This window comes from Ostrinia nubilalis, chromosome 29 (assembly GCF_963855985.1).
Source record: "Ostrinia nubilalis chromosome 29, ilOstNubi1.1, whole genome shotgun sequence".
Classification (NCBI taxonomy): Eukaryota; Metazoa; Arthropoda; class Insecta; order Lepidoptera; family Crambidae; genus Ostrinia; species Ostrinia nubilalis.
Window position 1 is genome coordinate 2,641,371 of NC_087116.1, and position 20,669 is coordinate 2,662,039.

A 20,669-nucleotide genomic window follows, 5' to 3' on the forward strand; every position below is an offset into this window, starting at 1 on the left:
CCACGCTGGCCAGACGGGTTGAGGAGGCCTGATGTTCGCATATTGTCCCTTAGTCGAACGAAATTCTCGCGGGTGAAGCCGCGGGCAAAAGCTAGTCTACTATAACGACACAACACTATTTAAACAATTAAAACTAATTACTACAAAACAATGAGTGCGCCATACAGATCGGTCATTGGAGAGGTAAGCATACATTTGTAAGCTATCAATTATGAGTTCACGTGCTATTAAATTACTATAGCTAGGGCTGTCAGGTGATTAAGGAAAATTCCTATTTATTTATTGATCACATTTAATTTCGATGTATTTTGGTATCTCCACTTAGATGAGAACTACCTGGTAATGGTCATGGGCTACCTTTTGCAAAAATGAATCTTAAGAGGTACAGATTTGTTGTAATTAAACGACTTTATAATTAATTACTTGAGTTTTATTAAACAGAACAATGCACATTACAGCAGTGATGGCGCAGACAAGAAAATAATAGTCAACGACCTGTCATCTGTCATTACGTAGCAAGAACGCGCCAATTTCAAATTACTACAACACTCTCTCCAAATTGCAGCGTTCCTCATTCTAACAGATAAACAAGTTATAGTAACAAACAAAAACAATAGGTAGTTACTTTATACATACATATTACTGAACAAAGTATGACAGAATCAAGTTTTATAAGTACAGTTACATCTTACAAATACCTAATTTACTTCTTAGATATTGAAATTTACTTTTAGCTAAGGGTTTAGTAAATATATCAGCCCTTTGTTCATTACTACTTATATACTTCAGAGCAATTTCTTTACTTTCATATTTCTCTTTAACAAACTTATATTTAATATCTATGTGTTTGCAACGTTTATGATAATTTTCATGTTTTATGACAGAGATTGCACTTTGATTATCTATGTTAAGTTTTACAGAATCCTGATAATATTCATCTATATCTAACAAAAGTCTCTTTAACCAAATAACTTCTTTTGTAGCACTACAGGCAGCCATAAACTCCGCTTCAGTTGTAGATAGTGCTATCGTTTGCTGACGTTGACTGGCCCAAGTAACAGCAGCACCATTCTTAATGAATACATATCCTGTCATTGACCTTCTTGTTTCAGTATCATTAGCGTAGTCAGAATCACAATAACATTCTAGTATATTGTTGTGTGAAGGTGTATAGTATAGGCCATAATCACTAGTTTCTTTGAGGTACTTCATTATCCGTTTTACTGCATTCCAGTGACTACTATCGTAACTATCCAGATATCGGCTGACTAAGCTAACCGCAAACATTATGTCAGGCCTGCTGACTATAGCTAGATGCATCAATGAGCCTACAGCCTCTCTGTATGGAATGTTTCTATCTGGCTCTGATGTATTCTTTTCCAATTTGATACCTGTTTCTACTGGTGTACTGTTTCCATTGGCATTAATCATATTAAATTTATTCAGCAATTTTTGTACATATGTAGTCTGATGTAGAAATATATAGTTTTCTCCTTTCTCAATTTCAAGGCCAACAAAGTTTTTAGGTTCACAGACTTTTATTTCAAAATTTTCTTTTAGATCATCAATAACTTTGTTCAACACACTTTTATCCTTAGAAATGATTAGGCCATCATCCACATATAGTATTAGGTACACTTTACTACCATTAAACTGACCAGTATAGATACACTTATCTGAGTGACTATTGGTGAAACCAAATTTCTTCAACACAGAATCAAATTTTTGATTCCAGCACCTGGGTGCTTGTTTTAACCCATATAATGACCTTTTAAGTTTGCAAACATGCCCTTCAGGTACATCTAAACCATCGGGTGGATTCATATAGATATCTTCAGTTATGTTTCCATAGAGGAAAGCAGTTTTAACATCAAACTGTATCATTTGCAAGTTATCCTGACACACTTTAGAAAGCAAAACTCTTACAGAGTCATACCTGACAGTTGGTGAGAATGTCTCTGTGTAATCAACCTGGTGTTTCTGTGAGCATCCCATGGCACATAGTCTTGATTTATACAGTGGTCCTGATGGTGTATCTTTCACTTTGAAAACCCACTTACAGCCAATAGTTTTCACTCCATCTGGCTTCTTCACCAACTCCCATGTTTCATTCTTACTGTGTGCTTGCAACTCTTCCTCTATAGACTTATTCCACTTCTCTTTATCCAGTGATGACAGAGCCTCCCGGTAAGTCATAGGCGTCTCATTTTCTTCGTGTTCTCCACCTTGACAGAGGTAAGTATTAGATTCATGTTTTCTGTTTCTTACTTTATTTCTAAGAGTTATATTACTAGGTCCACTAATATTTATTTCTTTTTCAGGTACATACTCGGGATCATCATCGGAGAAGAATCTTTCTTCATCATCATCATCATCGGATAATGTTACAGATGAGTTATTTAACTCTCTTGTGCTTTGATTTGTTAGCCCAACAGATTCATTAATATTCTTTGTTTCATCAGCACATATTTTAACATTATTTGTATTTTCTGTTAGTGGAACCATTGAATACTTTGTTTGTATGGAATTTTCCAGAAATACAACATCTCTACTGATAAGGATTTTCCTTGTTTTAGTATCTAATAGTCTGTAACCTTTAGTGACTTCTGAGTAGCCAATAAATATCATTTTACTTGCCTTAGGATCCAGTTTGTGACGTTTAGCATCTGGAACATGAACCATGACTTCGCATCCAAAGATTCTAAGGTGTTTCAAATTTGGCTTCTTCCCGGACCATAACTCCTCAGGTGTAGCGTATGAAATGGATCTTGTTGGACAGCGGTTCGTTATGTACGCAGCTGTCGCCACTGCTTCAGCCCAGTAGTGTTTCTGTAAATTAGCATTAAGCAACATACAGCGAGCTCTCTCCATCAATGTGCGATTCATACGCTCCGCTAACCCGTTTTGTTGTGGGGTGTATGGATTAGAAGTTTCATGTACAATCCCACAATTTTGCATGTATTCAATAAACTCATTACTCAGATACTCTCTTCCATTATCAGTTCTTAATTTCTTTATTTTACATTCAAGTTGATTTTCCACTAATGCTTTAAATTCTTTAAATTTACTGAACACTTCAGACTTGTTTTTAAGTAAATAAATAAATACTTTCCTGGTATAGTCGTCCACAAATGTGAGGAAATATTGCGCTCCTCCAACTGATTTCACCTCCAGTGGTCCACAGATATCGGAATGTACAAGTTCTAGAACCTTCTTAGCACGAGAACCTTCCTTGGGAAACGGCAGCCGAGACTGTTTTCCTTCTTGACAAAATTCACATATCATATCCAGCTTATTCTCAGTAAGCTTGACACCTTCTCTACATTTAGAGAGTTTATTCAGATCAGTCATATTGAGATGAGCCATCCTTTGATGCCATAAGTAGCTGTCACTTTCCTTTGTATTACAAGCATATGCTTGTGCACTACTTATGTTCAGACGATACATGTTATTTACTAACTCACAAGCTACAACTTCTTCTTGAGATTTGTTGAATATTTTACAGCCTTCATTACTAAACAGTACTGAACATTCTTTCTTTATCAGCTGACTCACGGAGAGAAGATTGCTTGCTAACTCAGGCACATACAACACATTGGTGACTTGTATGGTTTGTGTTTGTCCTTTACTATTACATATAGGCAGATCTATTTTTCCACAGCTCTTCACTTTTAGCATTTTATCATTAGCAATACGGATGCTTGTAATTGGAGGTGTTGATTCATCATATAGCCAGTCCTGCCTCATAGTCATATGCATGGATGCTCCTGAATCAACAAACCAGCTATTACTGTCATATGCTGCAGCGGATGCCGAGAACACAGCGACATATCCAGTTTCTTTGCCTGCCTCTTTGCCTTGGTCCTTTTTCTTTGTTCTGCAATTTTTACTTATGTGACCATACCTGTTGCACTTGAAACAACGGGGACCTTTATTAAACTTCGGAGAATTATCAGAATCCTTTTGTTTATATTTGCTTGGCTTATTTGCATACAATGCAACTGACTCGGAGCTCTTTATTTCCTGTAAGAGCTTAGTCTTCACAGAGTCTGCTGTAATCGGCACACCAGAACTTTCGAGGGCCATAATCATTGGCTTGTAGACTTCGGGTAATCCAGCAAGGAGCAAAGTACCCAGCCACTCATCATTGATATCAAATGATATGTTTCGAAGTTTATGTGCTGCACTCATTATTCTGTTAATGTAATCTTCAACATTTTGGCAATTTTCTAATGTTGTTGTAATCATATCTCTCAATAAGCCCACGCGTCTTGTCAACCCTTTGTCGTCGAAAGCCTTTTGTAAATTGGTCCACACTTCTTTAGCCGTTTTTGCCTCTTGTATATGTATGTAATTCACTGAGTCAACCAACAATATAATTTTTGCCTTTGCTTTCAGGTCGAGCTTTGAATCAACAGGTTTGCCTTCATTTTCAATACAGCACCAGAGGTCTTCGTGTTGTAAATACGTCATCACGGCAAATCTCCATGTATTGTAGTTATCTCGACCAACTAACTTTTCGATAAGAGTCATTGCATTTGAAGACATTTTGTATGAAAAATATTTTTTCACACACACCACGCGGCTTTTTGGTTAGGTCGTGTCAGTTTTGATGACCGGCGACTTTGTTTTACGTTATTTCATTGATATTACTTTTCACTGATACTTATTACAAACAGATTACTGCCTGGGCCCATAACCTGTTGTAATTAAACGACTTTATAATTAATTACTTGAGTTTTATTAAACAGAACAATGCACATTACAGCAGTGATGGCGCAGACAAGAAAATAATAGTCAACGACCTGTCATCTGTCATTACGTAGCAAGAACGCGCCAATTTCAAATTACTACAACAAGATTTTACAGATCTAGTGTAGACCACCTGCCTCAGACCCAAAGGCTCCGGGTTCGAATCCCAGTGAGGGTAATTTTTTGTATTCTGCTTTATTAGTAGAAGGTCATCTTCAGCTATCTTATAGTTCGATTGTTTTTCATGGATGAGCATTTACTTGTAATAGTACAACGAGCCGCTCTATCAAATGTATTATCATCAGTCACGAGTCAATTAAGTATTGTACCATTCGTAAGAACTTCACATTACATAGGATTGCTCGAGTCTATACTCATTACTCACCTTTACAAAATTGACATTATAAACGTCAAAGTGACTTTTCCAACCGGTCCTACAAGTGACAGCCCTAATAAGGCGCAATCAAAACATGTGTTCAGCGCAAGCCAACGCTGCGCGGGAGTTGATTATTTAGTCAATATGGTCAACAACAATCACAGTAATGTGCGTTAGATTCATATGTTACGGAACAAATTGACCTTCATGCAGTATATTGACGATGTTGAAGTCAATTTAGTAGATAAACAAATGTAGCAATTTTAAGGGTTTTGTTTATACCAAAACATGAGCACCACAAGGTGGACCGACGACCTGATAAAGCTAGCAGGAAGGCGCTAGATGCAGGCCGCTACCAACCGTGCGATGTGGAAGTCATTGGGGGAGGCCTATGTTCAGCAGTGGACGTCCTGTGGCTGAAATGATGATGATGATGAAAACTAGAGCTGAATTAGAAATGCATTTAAAAACTACTGATGGCAGTTTCGAGGAAAAAATACGACTTGGGAAAAAAAAGTAAGTCCAATATTAATCATAATCATCATCATTTCAGCCGTAGGATGTCCAGTCCACTTAGGGTTCCCAACCCTCCCGGATTGCCCGGGAGACTCCGGAAATAATGGTTAACCTCCCGACCTCCCGGAGAGCAATATTTTCTCCGGTATTTCTAAAAATTAAATGCATCCATTGCTGCTCGTATGTACCTACTTGTGTATAAATTTTATCTTTAAAAGAACCAATCACATGGACCAGCATTACTAAACTCCAGGAATTATTAAATATTGACATAGATAGTGACAAATTGTACGATGAGGTTGGACTTTTGCGTGAGGTGCAACCACATCTTATTGAAGAAAATCGAGTGGATTTACGCTGGGTTGACTTCTTTACGAAATCGAAAGACAGAAATCCTTGTCCTGAATAAAAAAAAATGGTCACGTTTGTTCTTTCCATTCCTGTCTCTATTCATTCAATTCATTCGAGCGCGTATTCAGCGTGATGGAGCAACTATGGAGCAAGCCCCCCCCCCCCCCCCCCACAATTCTCCCGGGTTGGTCCTTTCAAGACTTGGCAACCCTAAGTGCACTGCTCAACATAGGCCTCCCTCAATCCCTTAATATAGGTTAATTCACACACCACTTGAAGTTTCTTATTGAATCATCGTCATCAGGTCATTTAGTCTCCACTGCAGGAGCACGACCCTCTAATTTACCAGAGGCAAATGGATTTGTTCTACACTCCCCACGCTGGCCAAACGGGTTGGGGAGGCCTGATATTCGCATAATTTCTTCCTATAATTGCCTCTTACGGCACCCTTTATCATCTTAACATCTTATTGACTACAAAAACAGATGGTTACTTAAACTTAATAGATAACCAAAATTGTTGCAATTAACTGAAAACTCATGTTATTCCAAAAATAAACAATAATAAATACTTTCATGAAAATAATTTCATGCCAACTCATGCTAAGTGTGAAAGTAAGGAAAGTTATAGTTTGGTCGCCGAGCACGTAGAATTTCGTCCAATGACCCCAACCCTCGCGCGTAATTATATTGCTGTAGCGACTGTGCGACGGGCGGCCGCAGTGAGTGTGCGAGCGCGACAGCAACATAATTACGCGCGAGCGATAAGGATAGGTAGCTTGGGGTTATTGGACAAAACTCTACGTGCTCGGAGACCGGGCTTTAGAAAATTATAAGGAGTAAAGTTGCACACATCTTTGAAGAGGAAATAAAACAAAATAGAAAAAGGTTATTAATCAAGAATAGTAAGAATAGCGTTAAATCTGTAAATTATCAGGTCATTTAGTCTCCACTGCAGGAGCACGACCCTCTCTTACCAGAGGCAAATGGAGGATTTGTCTTACACTCCCCACGCTGGCCAGACGGGTTGGGGAGGCCTGATGCTCGCGTATTTGTCCCTTAGTCGCCTTTACGACATCCACAAGAGTGGCAGTGGTCATTTTCTAGAAACTGTTATTAAAACTCAATATTTGGACTTTGTATCGAGTATCAAAGATCATTCTTGTTTGGACCAAATTAAAAGTTCCGGTTTTTCAATCAACAGGCGTTCAATCGACACTATGGAAGATTCCATCACGTAAACTTTCGACATCGAACCGTTTGCTTATTCGAATCGCCATCGAAAGATTAAAGGTCACACAGAGTTACTGAAACTCAACCCGGAAAGGGATCGTAACCGTATCAACTCGAGGCGGTCAGTATTATTTGTATGAAACTCCATACTACAACGCACACTTATCCGCACCGTAACGTAAACGCCTCGCCTCACGGTTGACAGCGCGCGCAAGCCGATGACAGCTCGCGAAAGGCGATACGGTGTTGATCCCTTTCCGAGTTGGTAAGTCTGCTATGAGCTTTGTCGTTGAATTCGACGGCTGGGTAACGAAGAAAAGAAAAGATTCGAAGACACAATTTTTTCGCGCCAGAGGTTACGGATAAAATTATCGCTATTCTATGGAAATTATGGAATAAGTATTCCAATCTAAATATATTATAAAAGGAGAAACTGACTGACTGACATATCAACGCACAGCCTAAACGGCTAAACGTAGGCGCTTGAAATTTGGAAGGGACGTAGCTTAGGTACCGTAGAGGTGCACTAAGAAAGGAATTCCCGAAATTCCCACGGGAACTGGCCCCTAAGGGGGTAAAACGGGATCCACGCGTACGAAGTCGCGGGCGGCCGCTAGTAAACCATATTATTAATGTTAATAATCAAATGCAATTAGTAAACATTCCAAAAATAGATGCAAAGCCTTGTTATTTTAAATCAAACCAAGGTCACATCTTACCATACTCTTTATGTTTATAGCAGACGTGTCCGAATGCGACCCGAATAGCGGACGGATTGGATATTTGGTAGTCATATTGTTATCTGTTGGAAATAAAGAAAGAAATAAAGTATTTGAAGTTCTTTACATCCTGTCCTACTGTCCTATCCTACAAGGAATTCTTTCTATTTCTTACACAATGTTAAAGGTAAACGAACTAAAGTCGCTGACACAGCCCGACGGATTAGCAAATTGAAGTGGCAATGGGCAGGGCATATAGTACGCAGAACTGACGGCCGATGGGGCAGCAAGGTTCTGGAGTGGAGGCCGCGTACCGGAAAACGCAGCGTGAGACGTTCACCCACAAGGTAGACCGACGACATCGTATCAGGAAAGCGCTGGACGCAGGCTGCGCCCGCTACCAACCAGGCAACATGGGAAGCATTGGGGGAGGCCTATCAGCAGTGGACGTCCTATGGCTGAGATGATGATGATGATGACGAATGTTAAAGGTACCTATTATAAAAATCTCCCATTAAAGTGTTCGTTAAGGTCCTAGCAGACATATCAACTCGGAAAGGGATCAACGCCGTATTGACTATCGCGAGCTGTCATCGCCTTTCGCGCGCTGTCAAACTCTAGGCGAGGCGTTTATGTTATGGTGCGGATAAGTGTGCGTTGCAGTATGGAGTTTCATACAAAGAATACTGATCGCCTCGAGTTGATACGGTTACGATCCCTTTCTGTGTTGATAAATGTGCTACGTCCTTCTTCGATACAGCTTGACCGATTTTTGTGAATATTTTTGTGTTTGGTGTGGGATTAGGTCATGGGCAATTTTTTTACCCTACTGTGCCAGAAAGAGGGTTGTTTTTATACCACTTTAAGGAAAAACAACGTTCTCTGGATCATAGCATACTTGTCATAATAAATGTATAGTCATAGGCTATACTAATATTATAAAGAGGAAATATTAGATTTTTTGTAATTTTGTATGTAAGATTCATCAAAATCTGCTCTGTAGAGAAGGTGTAGAAAAATAACAAACTTACTTCCTTTTAACTCTCTTTGTTTTTATCATAAATAGATTTAAATATGACATAAATAAATTGAACCTTTTGATGTAAGGTCAAATGTATTATTTACAATTTCATACAAAACTTGACTTCCATAAGGAAGTTTACCTTATCAAATGAATAAAATAATAATTTATTATTTAAAGGAATTTTTTTAAAGTCAAATAAACCTGTTATTAGTATTTATAATTCAATAGCTTTTGCCCGCGGCTTCGCCCGCGTGGATTTTTGTCTCTCACAGAAAAACTTTATCGCGCGCGTCCCTGTTTCTAAAACCGGGATAAAAACTATCATATGTCCTTTCCCGGGACTCAAACTATCTCTCTCTATGCCAAATTTCATCAAAATCGCTTCAGTGGTTTAGGCGTGAAAGCAAGACAGACAGACAAATAGACAGACAGACAGACAGTCAGACGGACAGACAGAGTTACTTTCGCATTTATAATATTAGTAGGATAGGATTAATAGACTACTCTGGGTCTGACGAAGATGGTTCTACTACTATAGGTCCAGTGCTTCTAAGTCAACAGCGGCAAGGGGAGGCGTGACTGACATATTTTATGACGTGACAGAGCCAACCAATCTGAAAGAAATCTGAAACTTTGCTGAATTTGGACGTTTCAAAAACACCCTCGTGCCGCTCAAATACCTCAGGCACTGACTGAATAGGGATGTTTCCTGGGTAAAAAAGCAAGAGTTTTAATTAATCCGTCAGTTAGCTTAACAAAAACTACTCGACACGTATTTTTCACTTTTTAAAACTAATGAAAATGTAAAGAGATAAAGCGTGCCAAAGTTCTAAAAAAAGGCCCGTGACGTCAGTGAGTGCGTAAAAGTGCAGCACTTTATGACGTCGCGCGGAACTTCAATGCACTATAACTTTGTAATTATTTGTTTGATTGACAATTAAAAATATACCTATGTGTCCAATATTTTTCTTTATTAAAATTGACGGACTAAAAAAATTTTTTTAGGAAACTAGCCTATTAAGCTCTAGACAGTCTAGACCTATTAATAATTACGTCAGTTTAGTGGAAAAACCAAATGATATACCTTAAGATGCCAACAAAATATTAATATGTTAAATGTACCATTAAAAGTGGTAAAATAATAATTTTAACGCACGTCAGAGCAAAATATACTGCTTTGTTGATTATGGTAAGCACTTGTTATGAACCATAGCAATATACATATTGCTCAGTGAACTTTGAATAACATATTGTATGTAGGTATAATTAATATTAGGTGTAAATATTTAAAATGTGCTTTGAAATCTTTGGAAAACTCGAAACTAATCTACGGGCACTAATGAGGAAAGATTTGATTTGTCCCCTAGACTTCTTTGACTTGGGGGCTGACGAGGCGTTTGACTGGCCCCATTCTTTGAAGGGCCGCTCTCGGTACTTCTCTGATCAACAGAGCTGTCAGCTGACTGAGCAGCGGCATGGAGCAGACCGTAACCCGCTACGGTGGGCCGGGGGTCCTGTTGTACCAGGGCCGCGAGGAGAAAACCTCTATAAAAACTACGGAACCCTAACAACTGGAGGAGGGGATTGGGGGTTCCTCGAAGCCGAAGAGGCTCTAGCCTAAGGCGGAGCTGCGGACGAATGTCCAACCAGGACAATAACTCGCGGCTCCGTTTCTTTGGGCTCCGGTGGACACCGTCGGGTTTTACTGGGTAGGTCCCGCCTTTAGTGAGCAGGCGGGGAGAGTCCCACATAGGGTTTCTGATTTCTCGACCTATTTTTTTTCTCGAGTTTCGGGAATTCTCGAGGCCAAAGTCTCGAGTTTTCTCGGGTCTCGAGTCTTTTTATTAAAACTGTTGAAATTGGCTGAAATTGAATAAAAACACAGGTTTTTTTTAATCTAATATATTATACCTAATTTTATTGCACAACCATAAATATTAGGATTTAGTACCACTTATTTGGGTAAGGGAAGAAAGAAAAAATAAAATCTTCTTACATAATTCAATCATTACTTAGTAATAATGAAAGGAACAAAAGTCATAAAGTCGCGTTGTAATTTAAGGATAAATAACAATAAAAAGCTGGAGCTACAGAACACAGGTCCAAATTAATAATAGCAAAATTACGAAAATAAACCTTATTTATAAACAAAAAAAAACTTTAATATTTTTTTATATTTCTTAAAGATAACGACTTGAATAAACGTATTTACAGTACCCGGCAATAAATATTGCACATAGACCTTTGGAAAGAGACAATCGGTTAATTTCGGCTCGTAGAGCGTTATCTCTGTCGCACACTACCTATACGATTGACAAAACATTAATCAAAACCAAAAAATTCAATGAAAATATTGTCCGAATCCTTAGTATTTCTCTTCGACAAATACTTCACATCGTGAACCACTTTTCTTTCACGACTATAAAAAGTTTTTGGCAATTAAGGGCTGATTTTTCAATCGTCAGGTAACTTTTAACTGAAGAATAAACTTGTCATTTTGACATATTTCCCCTACTGAAACTATCAATGTGTCAAACTTATTCTTCGGTTAAAAGTTATCTGACGATTGAAAAATCAGCCCTTAATTCACAAAATCAATTGCACACATTTAAAATAAAGTTTGTTTACACTTTGACAAAACGTCATTGTCAGTCGTTGTTCAAGTGCGACAGAGATAACGTTCTACGAAACCGAAATTAGCCGATTGTCTCTTTCTAAAGGTCGATGTGCAATATTTATCGCCGGGTATTGTACGAGTAGGTACCTAACCTACAGACAGTTAATATATTTTTCAATCCTTAAATCAGTTAGTTAAACAAACATAATAAATATAGCATACTCGTAGTTGAACATTATTAGTTTCGATTGATATCATTACTTGCAAATCAAATCAGTTAAAAAAGGAAAGACTGGGCCAGTCTAAAAGCAATGTTAACCTATTAAATAATAAAAAATACTTACTTTTGTCTAAGAAAATAGGCTTTCAAGAAGATTAAAGCTTCAAAATCGAAACTCGAGAATTCTCGAGCTCCGGTAATTTTTTTCTCGTCTCGAATGAAGCCAAATTTCTCGAGTTTTCTCGAGTTCGAGAAAGCTCGAGCAGAAACCCTAGTCCCACATAACCCACTGGCCGTCCCCATCGACCAGTGGGTATGCTCAAAACATTTCTCGACGTTAAAAAAAGGCTGTAGAATATAGATGGATTTATGTACAACATTCAGTAACAGACCAAAATGTACGCAGGCGAAACCGCAGGCACAAACTAGTGAAAAATAAGTATATTAAAGATTCTCTTACGTTTCCCTTTATGACGTTTATGACATAACATTAAAGACAAATCGTCTACAAAGAACATTGTCATGTTCAAAATACCCGTTGGAAAGCATCCAAAGTTTCCGAGAAGTGACTACTCTAAATTGTTATTTGATGGCTATAATACCGTCTCTTTTACTCACACTATCATCATGATATGAGTGAGAGAGAAAGACGAAGCCATGTTGGTATACAAAGTAGAGAATTAAGTGCGTTACGGGACTATTCCCACCTCTCGTTCCCACCGCTACAACTCCTGTATAGCCAGGATCTACAGCTTGAGCGCCAATAACCCAACCAGTGAAGGTCAAGGATGTCCCGAGGGAAAGTTATACTGTCATTGGACCCGAAATGAATTTAATCAGAAGAACATAGGAGGAGTTCGAAGTTGAGTTCCGGCCTACGAGACGCCTTTTGAATAGTGGTAGGGCTTGTTTTAAGTCCGCCTGGCTAGCTACCACCATCTTACCTAAGTCTGTCGCCATAACAACAATGTTAACAGCATTGTTGTGTTCCGGCAGTTAGAGGTAAGATAGCCAATTCCTCTGTGTGTGGATTCCGGGTGAAGCTCGCTTCCACCTTCGGCCTGATCATCACTTACCATCAGGTGAGATACAAGCCAAGAGCTTCCTCGTTGTGGATAAAAAAAACTTTATGAAGGTCTTGTTCCCAGAGTAAAAACTTTTTTTGGTTTGAATCCAGGTGTTTTGTACATTAAATATTTCCAAGGTTTCTAGGTGGTTTATTCAATGCACACAAAAAAACTGGTTTACCAATTTCATACTTGATTTAGAAACATATTTTCTAACAACATTTCTAATCTGGATTGGCTACTTTAGTTCTGCCTTTGTAATAGGTACAATACAAAACCTACGACAACATAAAATTTAAAAATCCTCGTTTCCTCCAGCTCCTTATAACGCTTTACTAGTAGGTAACATCATCATCATCATCATCAAGTCATTTAGTCTCCACTGCAGGAGCACGACTCTCTCTAATTTACCAGAGGCAAATGGAGGATTTGGCCTGCACTCCCCACGCTGGTCAAGCGGGTTGGGGAGTAAATAGTAATATGACATTGTTATTCTTTATTCTACTATCAATAGGAATACGAAAAACTTTCATCGAAAACTGGTATAATTTTTATACCAGTAACAAAAATCATTCATTTTAGCAGTTAAGCTTTTGAGGAACCATTGTAGCAGCTTAGATTAATAATCTAAGTGTAGCAGCAACGACATTATTAGTAACTATTACAACAATGTCTGGTAAGATAGCCAGTTCTTCTGTGGTTGAAGCCCGCTTCCACCTTCAGTCTGGTCGTCATTTACTATCAGGTGAGATGCAGGCTTCCTCGTTGTAGATCAAATAAAATAATAATCATTTAAAAAGTAAAGTTTATGGACTTCTTTTCGGTGTTAACCCTTTAATTTTCCAGGACAGGTCATTTTTCTTGCTATCCCGTATAATTTTTATCCCGAGCCGTAAAAGTGTTATTAATTAATTACCTCTAAAGGACCTTCAACAAAGTACTATTATAATAAAATCCTAAGTCACGGTTACCTTCACCATGAATATTCATGATCATAGAATAGTTGTGTTCAATGTCAACGATTGTTTGTTATTATGTCACGTTGCTTGCAACGGAGATACGTACGCCCGTATGCACAAACATTACTGTGAGGTCTCACAGTGCGCGTGGATGCACAGGGTGACACACGAACCAATCATAGAGCTCTATTCAACGCTGTGCGTTCGATTTGCTGCTTCACTTAAGCAAGCATCGTTTGTGAATACGGGCGGTATTTATGCAAATCGAATCGAACACTGAAATAAAACTTGGGATACTTTTTATCCCGGTAACAAAACGGACAAATTAAACTCTCTAATGAAATTGTGTACATTAAAAAATTTAGCAAGTATCGTTAATGAATAAAACAAGCAATGCACATTGCTAAAATTCAATTTTTGATAAACCCAGTTCTCTTCTGGGTTCTGGGAAAATCCGAGTGGAATTAAATTGTTGCCTTTTCGTCCTGTACTATGTAGATTTTTCAGGATAAAATGTATCATTATTTCGTATGTAATGGGATATATTTATTCCGATGTTGTAATTATTATTCCTAAATTGTCAATTTTATCCCTAATTTGACATTTTATACCAAAATTGTCATTTTTATTCCTAAATTGGCATTTCTATTCCTATTAATTAAGTGAATAATTTATTTTATCTAAAACTAGCGGCCGCCCGCGACTTCGTACGCGTGGATCCCGTTTTACCCCCTCAGGAGTGGAATTTCGTAAAATCCTTTATTAGCGGATGCCTACGTCATAACATCTACCTGCATGCCAAATTTCAGCCCCATCCATCCAGTGGTTTGGGCTGTGCGTTGATAGATCACTATGTCAGTCAGTCAGTTTGAGTGACTGACTGACTGACTCACTAATTAAGTATTTAGATACAACTGGAACCAACGACACAAGCTAGTGTTAAAGTAATTTAAGAAAAGGTCGCGTTCTCGAGCGACCATTTCTGTTATTAATTACAAGTTAATTGAGGAAAACTGATTTGTTTGAAAAGACAGCACGTCACCCTTCACATTCTTGTGGCAATATAGACTCTATTACAGCTCTATAAGATGCTACAGTGTTTAGTTTGATTTTTCTTCTTGTCGTGTCGACAACAAACCTATACAGTGTCAGCTCAAAACTCCGCTACAAGAGTGGCGTTGTCAGTAGTATTTACTAAATCCTCCTGCGTGCAGTTTGGGCACGCAGGGCACGACATCATATTTAAAAGTTTAACGTGCTTGTTTTTTAATATTAAAACCCTTACACTGTTGTATGGAAAAAGATAGAGTTTCCCACAATATCGTTGGGTAACCAAAATATTGCACAGTCATGACCTTTTTTCACTAGAAAAAATCGCAAAGTCAGCATAAAATTTAATATAATGAAACGGGACTATTCCCATCGCTGCAACTCCTGTGTAGCCAAAATCTACAGCTTGAGCGCCAATAACCCAACCATTGAAGTTTGTCCCGGAAGAAAGTTAAACTGGCATTGGACCCGCTACGAAATTAATTAGCGTCATCCGAAACAAAACAAAGGTTAATCAACAAAATGAAAGTTAAATGCTACATATTTTTTTATCCACAACGAGGAAGCTCATGGCCATGGAATGGAAGCTGGAAGCGAGCTTCACCCGGAATCCTCAACCACAGAGGAACTGGCTATCTTACCTCTAACTGCCGGAACACAATGCTGTTAACATTGTTGTTATGGCGACAGACTTAGGTAAGATGGTGGTAGCTAGCCAAGCGGACTTAGAAGCCCTATCACCAACCAAACTGAACAGAAAGATCTGCCCCCACTGGGAATCGAACCCGTCTCTGGGTCTAAATGTGGTCTTATCACATAGGCATAAAAACTTTAAACCTACACGTAATCGGTATTCATCAAAATGTCAGTCGATAAAGTCAAGAGCAAAAACTATTTTTTCCTGTTTCGCCCAAAGGCTAACTGGCCGAGAATGCCCAATGGCATCAAGTTCACCTTAATATCTATACTAATATTATAAATGCGAAAGTAACTCTGTCTGTCTGTCTTGCTTTCACGCCTAAACCACAGAACCGATTTTGATGAAAGGCATAGAAATAGTTTCGGTCTTGGGAAAGGAAGTAGGATAGTTTTTATCCCGGTTTTTGAAACAGGGACGCGCGCAATAAAGTTTTTCTGTGACAGCCAAAATTCCACGCGGGCGAAGCCGCGGGCGAAAAGCTAGTTAAAGAATAAATAAATAAGAATATTGAAATCGTCAATGGACGTCGCAAATTTATCAACCCGGAAAGCGATCGTAACCGTATCAACGCGAGGCGGTCAGTATTCTTTGTATGAAACTCCATATTGCAACGCACACTTATCCGCACCGTAACGTAAACGCCTCGCCACGCGGTTGACAGCGCGCGAAAGGCGATGACAGCTCGCGAAAGGCAATACGGTGTTGATACCTTTTCGAGATGATAAATCTGCTATGAGCTTAAGGCTGGTTTTAGTGTCACGCGGACTGTCAGTGCGGATCGCTCCGCACAGCCGATCTGTATGAACTGCTAGGGAGCGAGCGGTTCCTCCGGACCGCATTACTCTAACTAAAACGCTCCCTAGAAGTTCATACAGATTGGCCGTGCGGAGCGGGTCCGCACCGGACGGTCCGCGTGACACTAAAACCAGCCTTTTGGATTCGAACTAAAAACGTGTACCTATTACAAAATATATCTTGCTTCATAGTATGGGTTTTTTCCACCAGATGTTGTAATGATGGCGCCATGTAATCGATCATTTGTAAATGACATTGTAACACAACCTCGTTTGGATTAAACCAATATTTAGCTAACCTAATTTGATGACCTGATTGTCATTTAGTCTCCACTGCAGGAGCACGACCCTCTAATTTACCAGAGGCAAATGGAGGATTTGGCCTACACTCCCCACGCTGGCCAGACGGGTTGGGGAGGCCTGATATTCAAAACTTAGGTTGATCTTAGAAAGGATTTAAAGTGCGTATGTTATAGAAAAAACTAAAAAACTTTCTTTAGAAAAAGGGCCTGTATTTTTTTGATACTATTTGATCAAATTGTGAATTTTATCAGAACATATCAACATTCAACAACAACAAAATAGCTTTGGATGGAACAGTTTTATTGTAATTTTTGGGCGTGAGTACGCTGTTTCCGTTTGTCCAACCATGCGCCGAATACCCTGTATAACATTGAATAATGACTGAACAGATAATTTTCAGCGCAAAACGTAGCCATGACCTTCATGAAAACATATTTTCAACTGTTCAAAACAAACCAGCTTCTGACATGTTTTGTTCATGAAAATAAAAGTTTTAATGGCGTCGTAGGTACACATAGAGGCTTTTTATACCGGGATAAAAACTATACTTAGTGTTGTTCGTGAATTAATTCAAATCTCGTTATTAAAAGTCTCGTCTCTACCACAAAATATATTATTTTCTATTTTGTGTCTCTACTGATTTTTTTCTTTATCGCGGGATTTAAAGGACTCTAGTGATGTTCGTATGAATCCTTTTAGGGATTATAGATGTCTGAATTTTATTAAAAAGAAGTCAATCATTTTTTAAGCTAATAATTGGTTGGTTAGTGGTTAAAATCTGACTAAAGTCCGAAGTAAAAAAAAATCTTTAAAAAAATATTTGGGTTCTTAATTTTACTAATAAGGATAATGTAATAGACAAACAAGATAACAAAAAAATACTCACAATTTTCGAAACAAGTCACTGTACCACTACACTCGCATCACAACTGTCACTTCACAACAAAAACAACGTGCTACGTCACAATCACTCGATTAAAAATCGTTTGTCACATATCGATTAAAATCGATAGCCGAAACGAATCCACTGCCGACCTTCGGCCGCACTATTTTGTTTACTTGTTGGCAGTCACCGGCGTTCTATTTTCAAAACATTCCTTCCCAGTTCGAAATTTGAATATTTAAATTCACTTTTTTAAAGCATGTGCACGTCCAAAGAGTTTAGAATGTGGAAGTATATCAAATCCATTTCGCAGGCGAATAATATTAAAATGGCTCCCAACCAAAACTCCAAGTTGGATAAACCAACTGTGTACGCGACCGCTCTGTGCGCTAACGGCGTCCATACTAAATCCAGCATAGTCTTGGCAGAGTATTTCCTTAATTACAACGTGTTGATCAGTTTTCATTGAAACAAATGGAGGTCTTAATAACTACTTTAGTTAACTTTGATACGGTTTTCTAGAACTTTTTCGTGAATTTGAGATCATAGAGTCGAGAGTAACGGTGTCCTTGAAAACTCTAGCAATTTTAATTTGAATGGAATTTTTAAAATAAGCCGGTTTTATTACGTCTCGTTTAGCCAAATTATTTGTTTTTTTATTGTATTTTGCACTAAAAACACTTTTTATTTATTTTTACAACTATCACAGTTCATTTTCATAACACTAACTTCATTTTTTTTATAAAAAAAAAAATGTTCCCGTCACGTTTTTTTCACAACACTATTTTTTCTTAAAAATTTCACTTTTTCACTTAAAAAAAAAAACACCAAAAAAAAAACTTTTGAATTTGGAACTTTCGTTATCTTCCGGTTTTTTCCGTTAGCACAACCGTTTCAGACCGGTACCTCGATATAACTAACTAAACAAGTAAGGCCGAAATGCGATTGGTCTAAAAAAAAACTCAAGGTACATACGTCAGAATAAATTCATTTATTTTTATACCTGCTTTTGTATTGATTGGGCATGCGATTATCTGTTTATATGGACTGATCTGTTATTGATTTATTTTATTTAGGTAGTTCATCTCTACATTGTCGACATTCCACCAGCTCGCTCTAAGCGTTTCGAGAAATCTTTCATAATGCGAACAGCTAGGGACTGGAATTCGCTGCCTGCTGCTGTCTTTCCTGAACACTATAATCCGGACCTTTTCAAGGCGAGAGCGAATAGGCACTTACAGGGCAGATATGTACCATCCTAGACTGCATCTCACTTAACACCAGGTGCGATTGCGGTCAAATACCTGCCTTGTCTTGCATAAAAAAAGTTCTTTGATACTTGCTTGACACTATACTCGTATATCGATACCTTCAGGTTCAATTGTCGTATAAACCAAAACCCTACTTTTCAGGAGAGCCAAAAAACGTTTTTTTTTTAATAAAAAAAATCGTAACTTTTTTATTTGAGAAGTTATAAAAAAATGACCAAGAGAAAACATTTTTCAATTCTTGCGATGAAAAAGTCTAGATATTTAAAAAATGGGCATCTTCAGTAGTTTTAAAGTTAGCTTGGAGTTACGTCCTTAAAAAAGGCACTCGGTGGTTTATACGACCCATTATATTGGACCTAAAAATAACTCTTTAGGTCGTATTTGATTTTTTAGTAAACACGAGACTGAATTTGATGGCTTAAAGACCATTAGATGTAATTTTTTTGGTTTATACACCCATTGATAAAGTGATTTATTCAAATGTATTATTAAAACTATACATGTAAATAATGTATTGTTTACTATTTCCAGGCTTTTGTTGTTTAGAGAATTTGCACAAAGATATTTAACAGTGTAAAAACTATATTTGGTTGAGGTAGAAATAATAAATTTGCTTGCATACGAAAAATAACAAGTTTACTGTTTTTTTTACAATTTTGCAGGAAAATTATGGCAAAACTAATAATTTTAAACAAAACTAATCACCATAAATTTTGAACAAAAAAATACAATTACCGCAAAACATTAAGACAGCTTTCCTGGTTCTCTGCTGACGCATATTGAATTCGTTTGGTTATGATAAATTTTGCATAAAGAGAAGAGCCCCAGTATGCTCAGGAGGATTTGTAATTTTTTGAGAATTTTTCTAAGGAATTTAAATCTTTACAAGAAACCCAAATTTAAATTACAGCTAAAAGTAAAGGCTAGATGACAAAATTTCAATTATTTGTCCGTCAGACAGATAATTAGAAAATATTAGACTCATATTTTTTATTTTCTACATCGAGTTGAAATGGCGCGATACGTCACGCTTGAGTAGAATTTTTATTCAAAAGTGACGTCACGCGACATTTCAACTCAATATAACACTGTAATTATTCGATTATGGAAAAAAATATAAGTCTAATATTTTCTAACTATCTGTCTGACGGACTAAATAGAATTTCGATTTCATTACCTAGTCATCATCCCTAATAGTAATTGTAATGTAATAAATTATTACAGAGCATATCAAAAGGGTATAAATAGCCTTCATAAGCACACTATGGCTTGTTTTCTTTGTTTAAAAGTCTTGAATTCATCACATTTAGTCGAGATCAATTCACGAATGTACTGGACCTGGAAAGCAACCTTATATACCTACCTATCTAGTTATTATCTTTAAAAGTAGAAACAATCAACTTTCTTTAACTTTATAATTAAGAAAAACTTACTCACTGTCCATACATACATATGTGATGCAATAAATAAATGAATATCGACGGTTAAGAATCAATACCATCTATCTCAAGTTTTGGCGGTTTTCACTTTTTAATGCCAATAGATTTAAAGTCCAATTTGGCACAGGTTGTTCACACTCTTATCTCAATATTCACAGTATTTCCAAAGTTATTTGCTATAGAAATACCACCTATGTTAAGAGCACAAAAAATTTTCTGCCAATATTGTCTATCTCTCCTCAAAGAATTATAGAAAGGTGGTAAAAAGTTACTTTATTCAGTATTTTTTACTTTCATTGTACAGTAGACGTGTTTAATTATATTTTTAGCGTATGAGAACTTGATAATTGTAAGTTGAAAATCAGAATTACATGAGATAAAGTTGACAAAATGTTC

The 20,669-nt window shown here is 37.5% G+C and overlaps 1 protein-coding gene across 1 annotated transcript in view; it reads right to left on the minus strand.

Annotated features, from left to right (window-relative positions):
• Positions 1–18,193, minus strand: part of LOC135085605 (TBC1 domain family member 1) — a 44,489-nt gene extending 26,296 nt beyond the window's left edge. Inside the window, exon 1 of the mRNA XM_063980379.1 lies at positions 17,567–18,193. The gene's annotated coding sequence lies outside the window, so the exon portion shown is untranslated. The remainder of the gene's footprint in view (positions 1–17,566) is intronic.
• Positions 18,194–20,669: the final 2,476 nt, after the last annotated feature.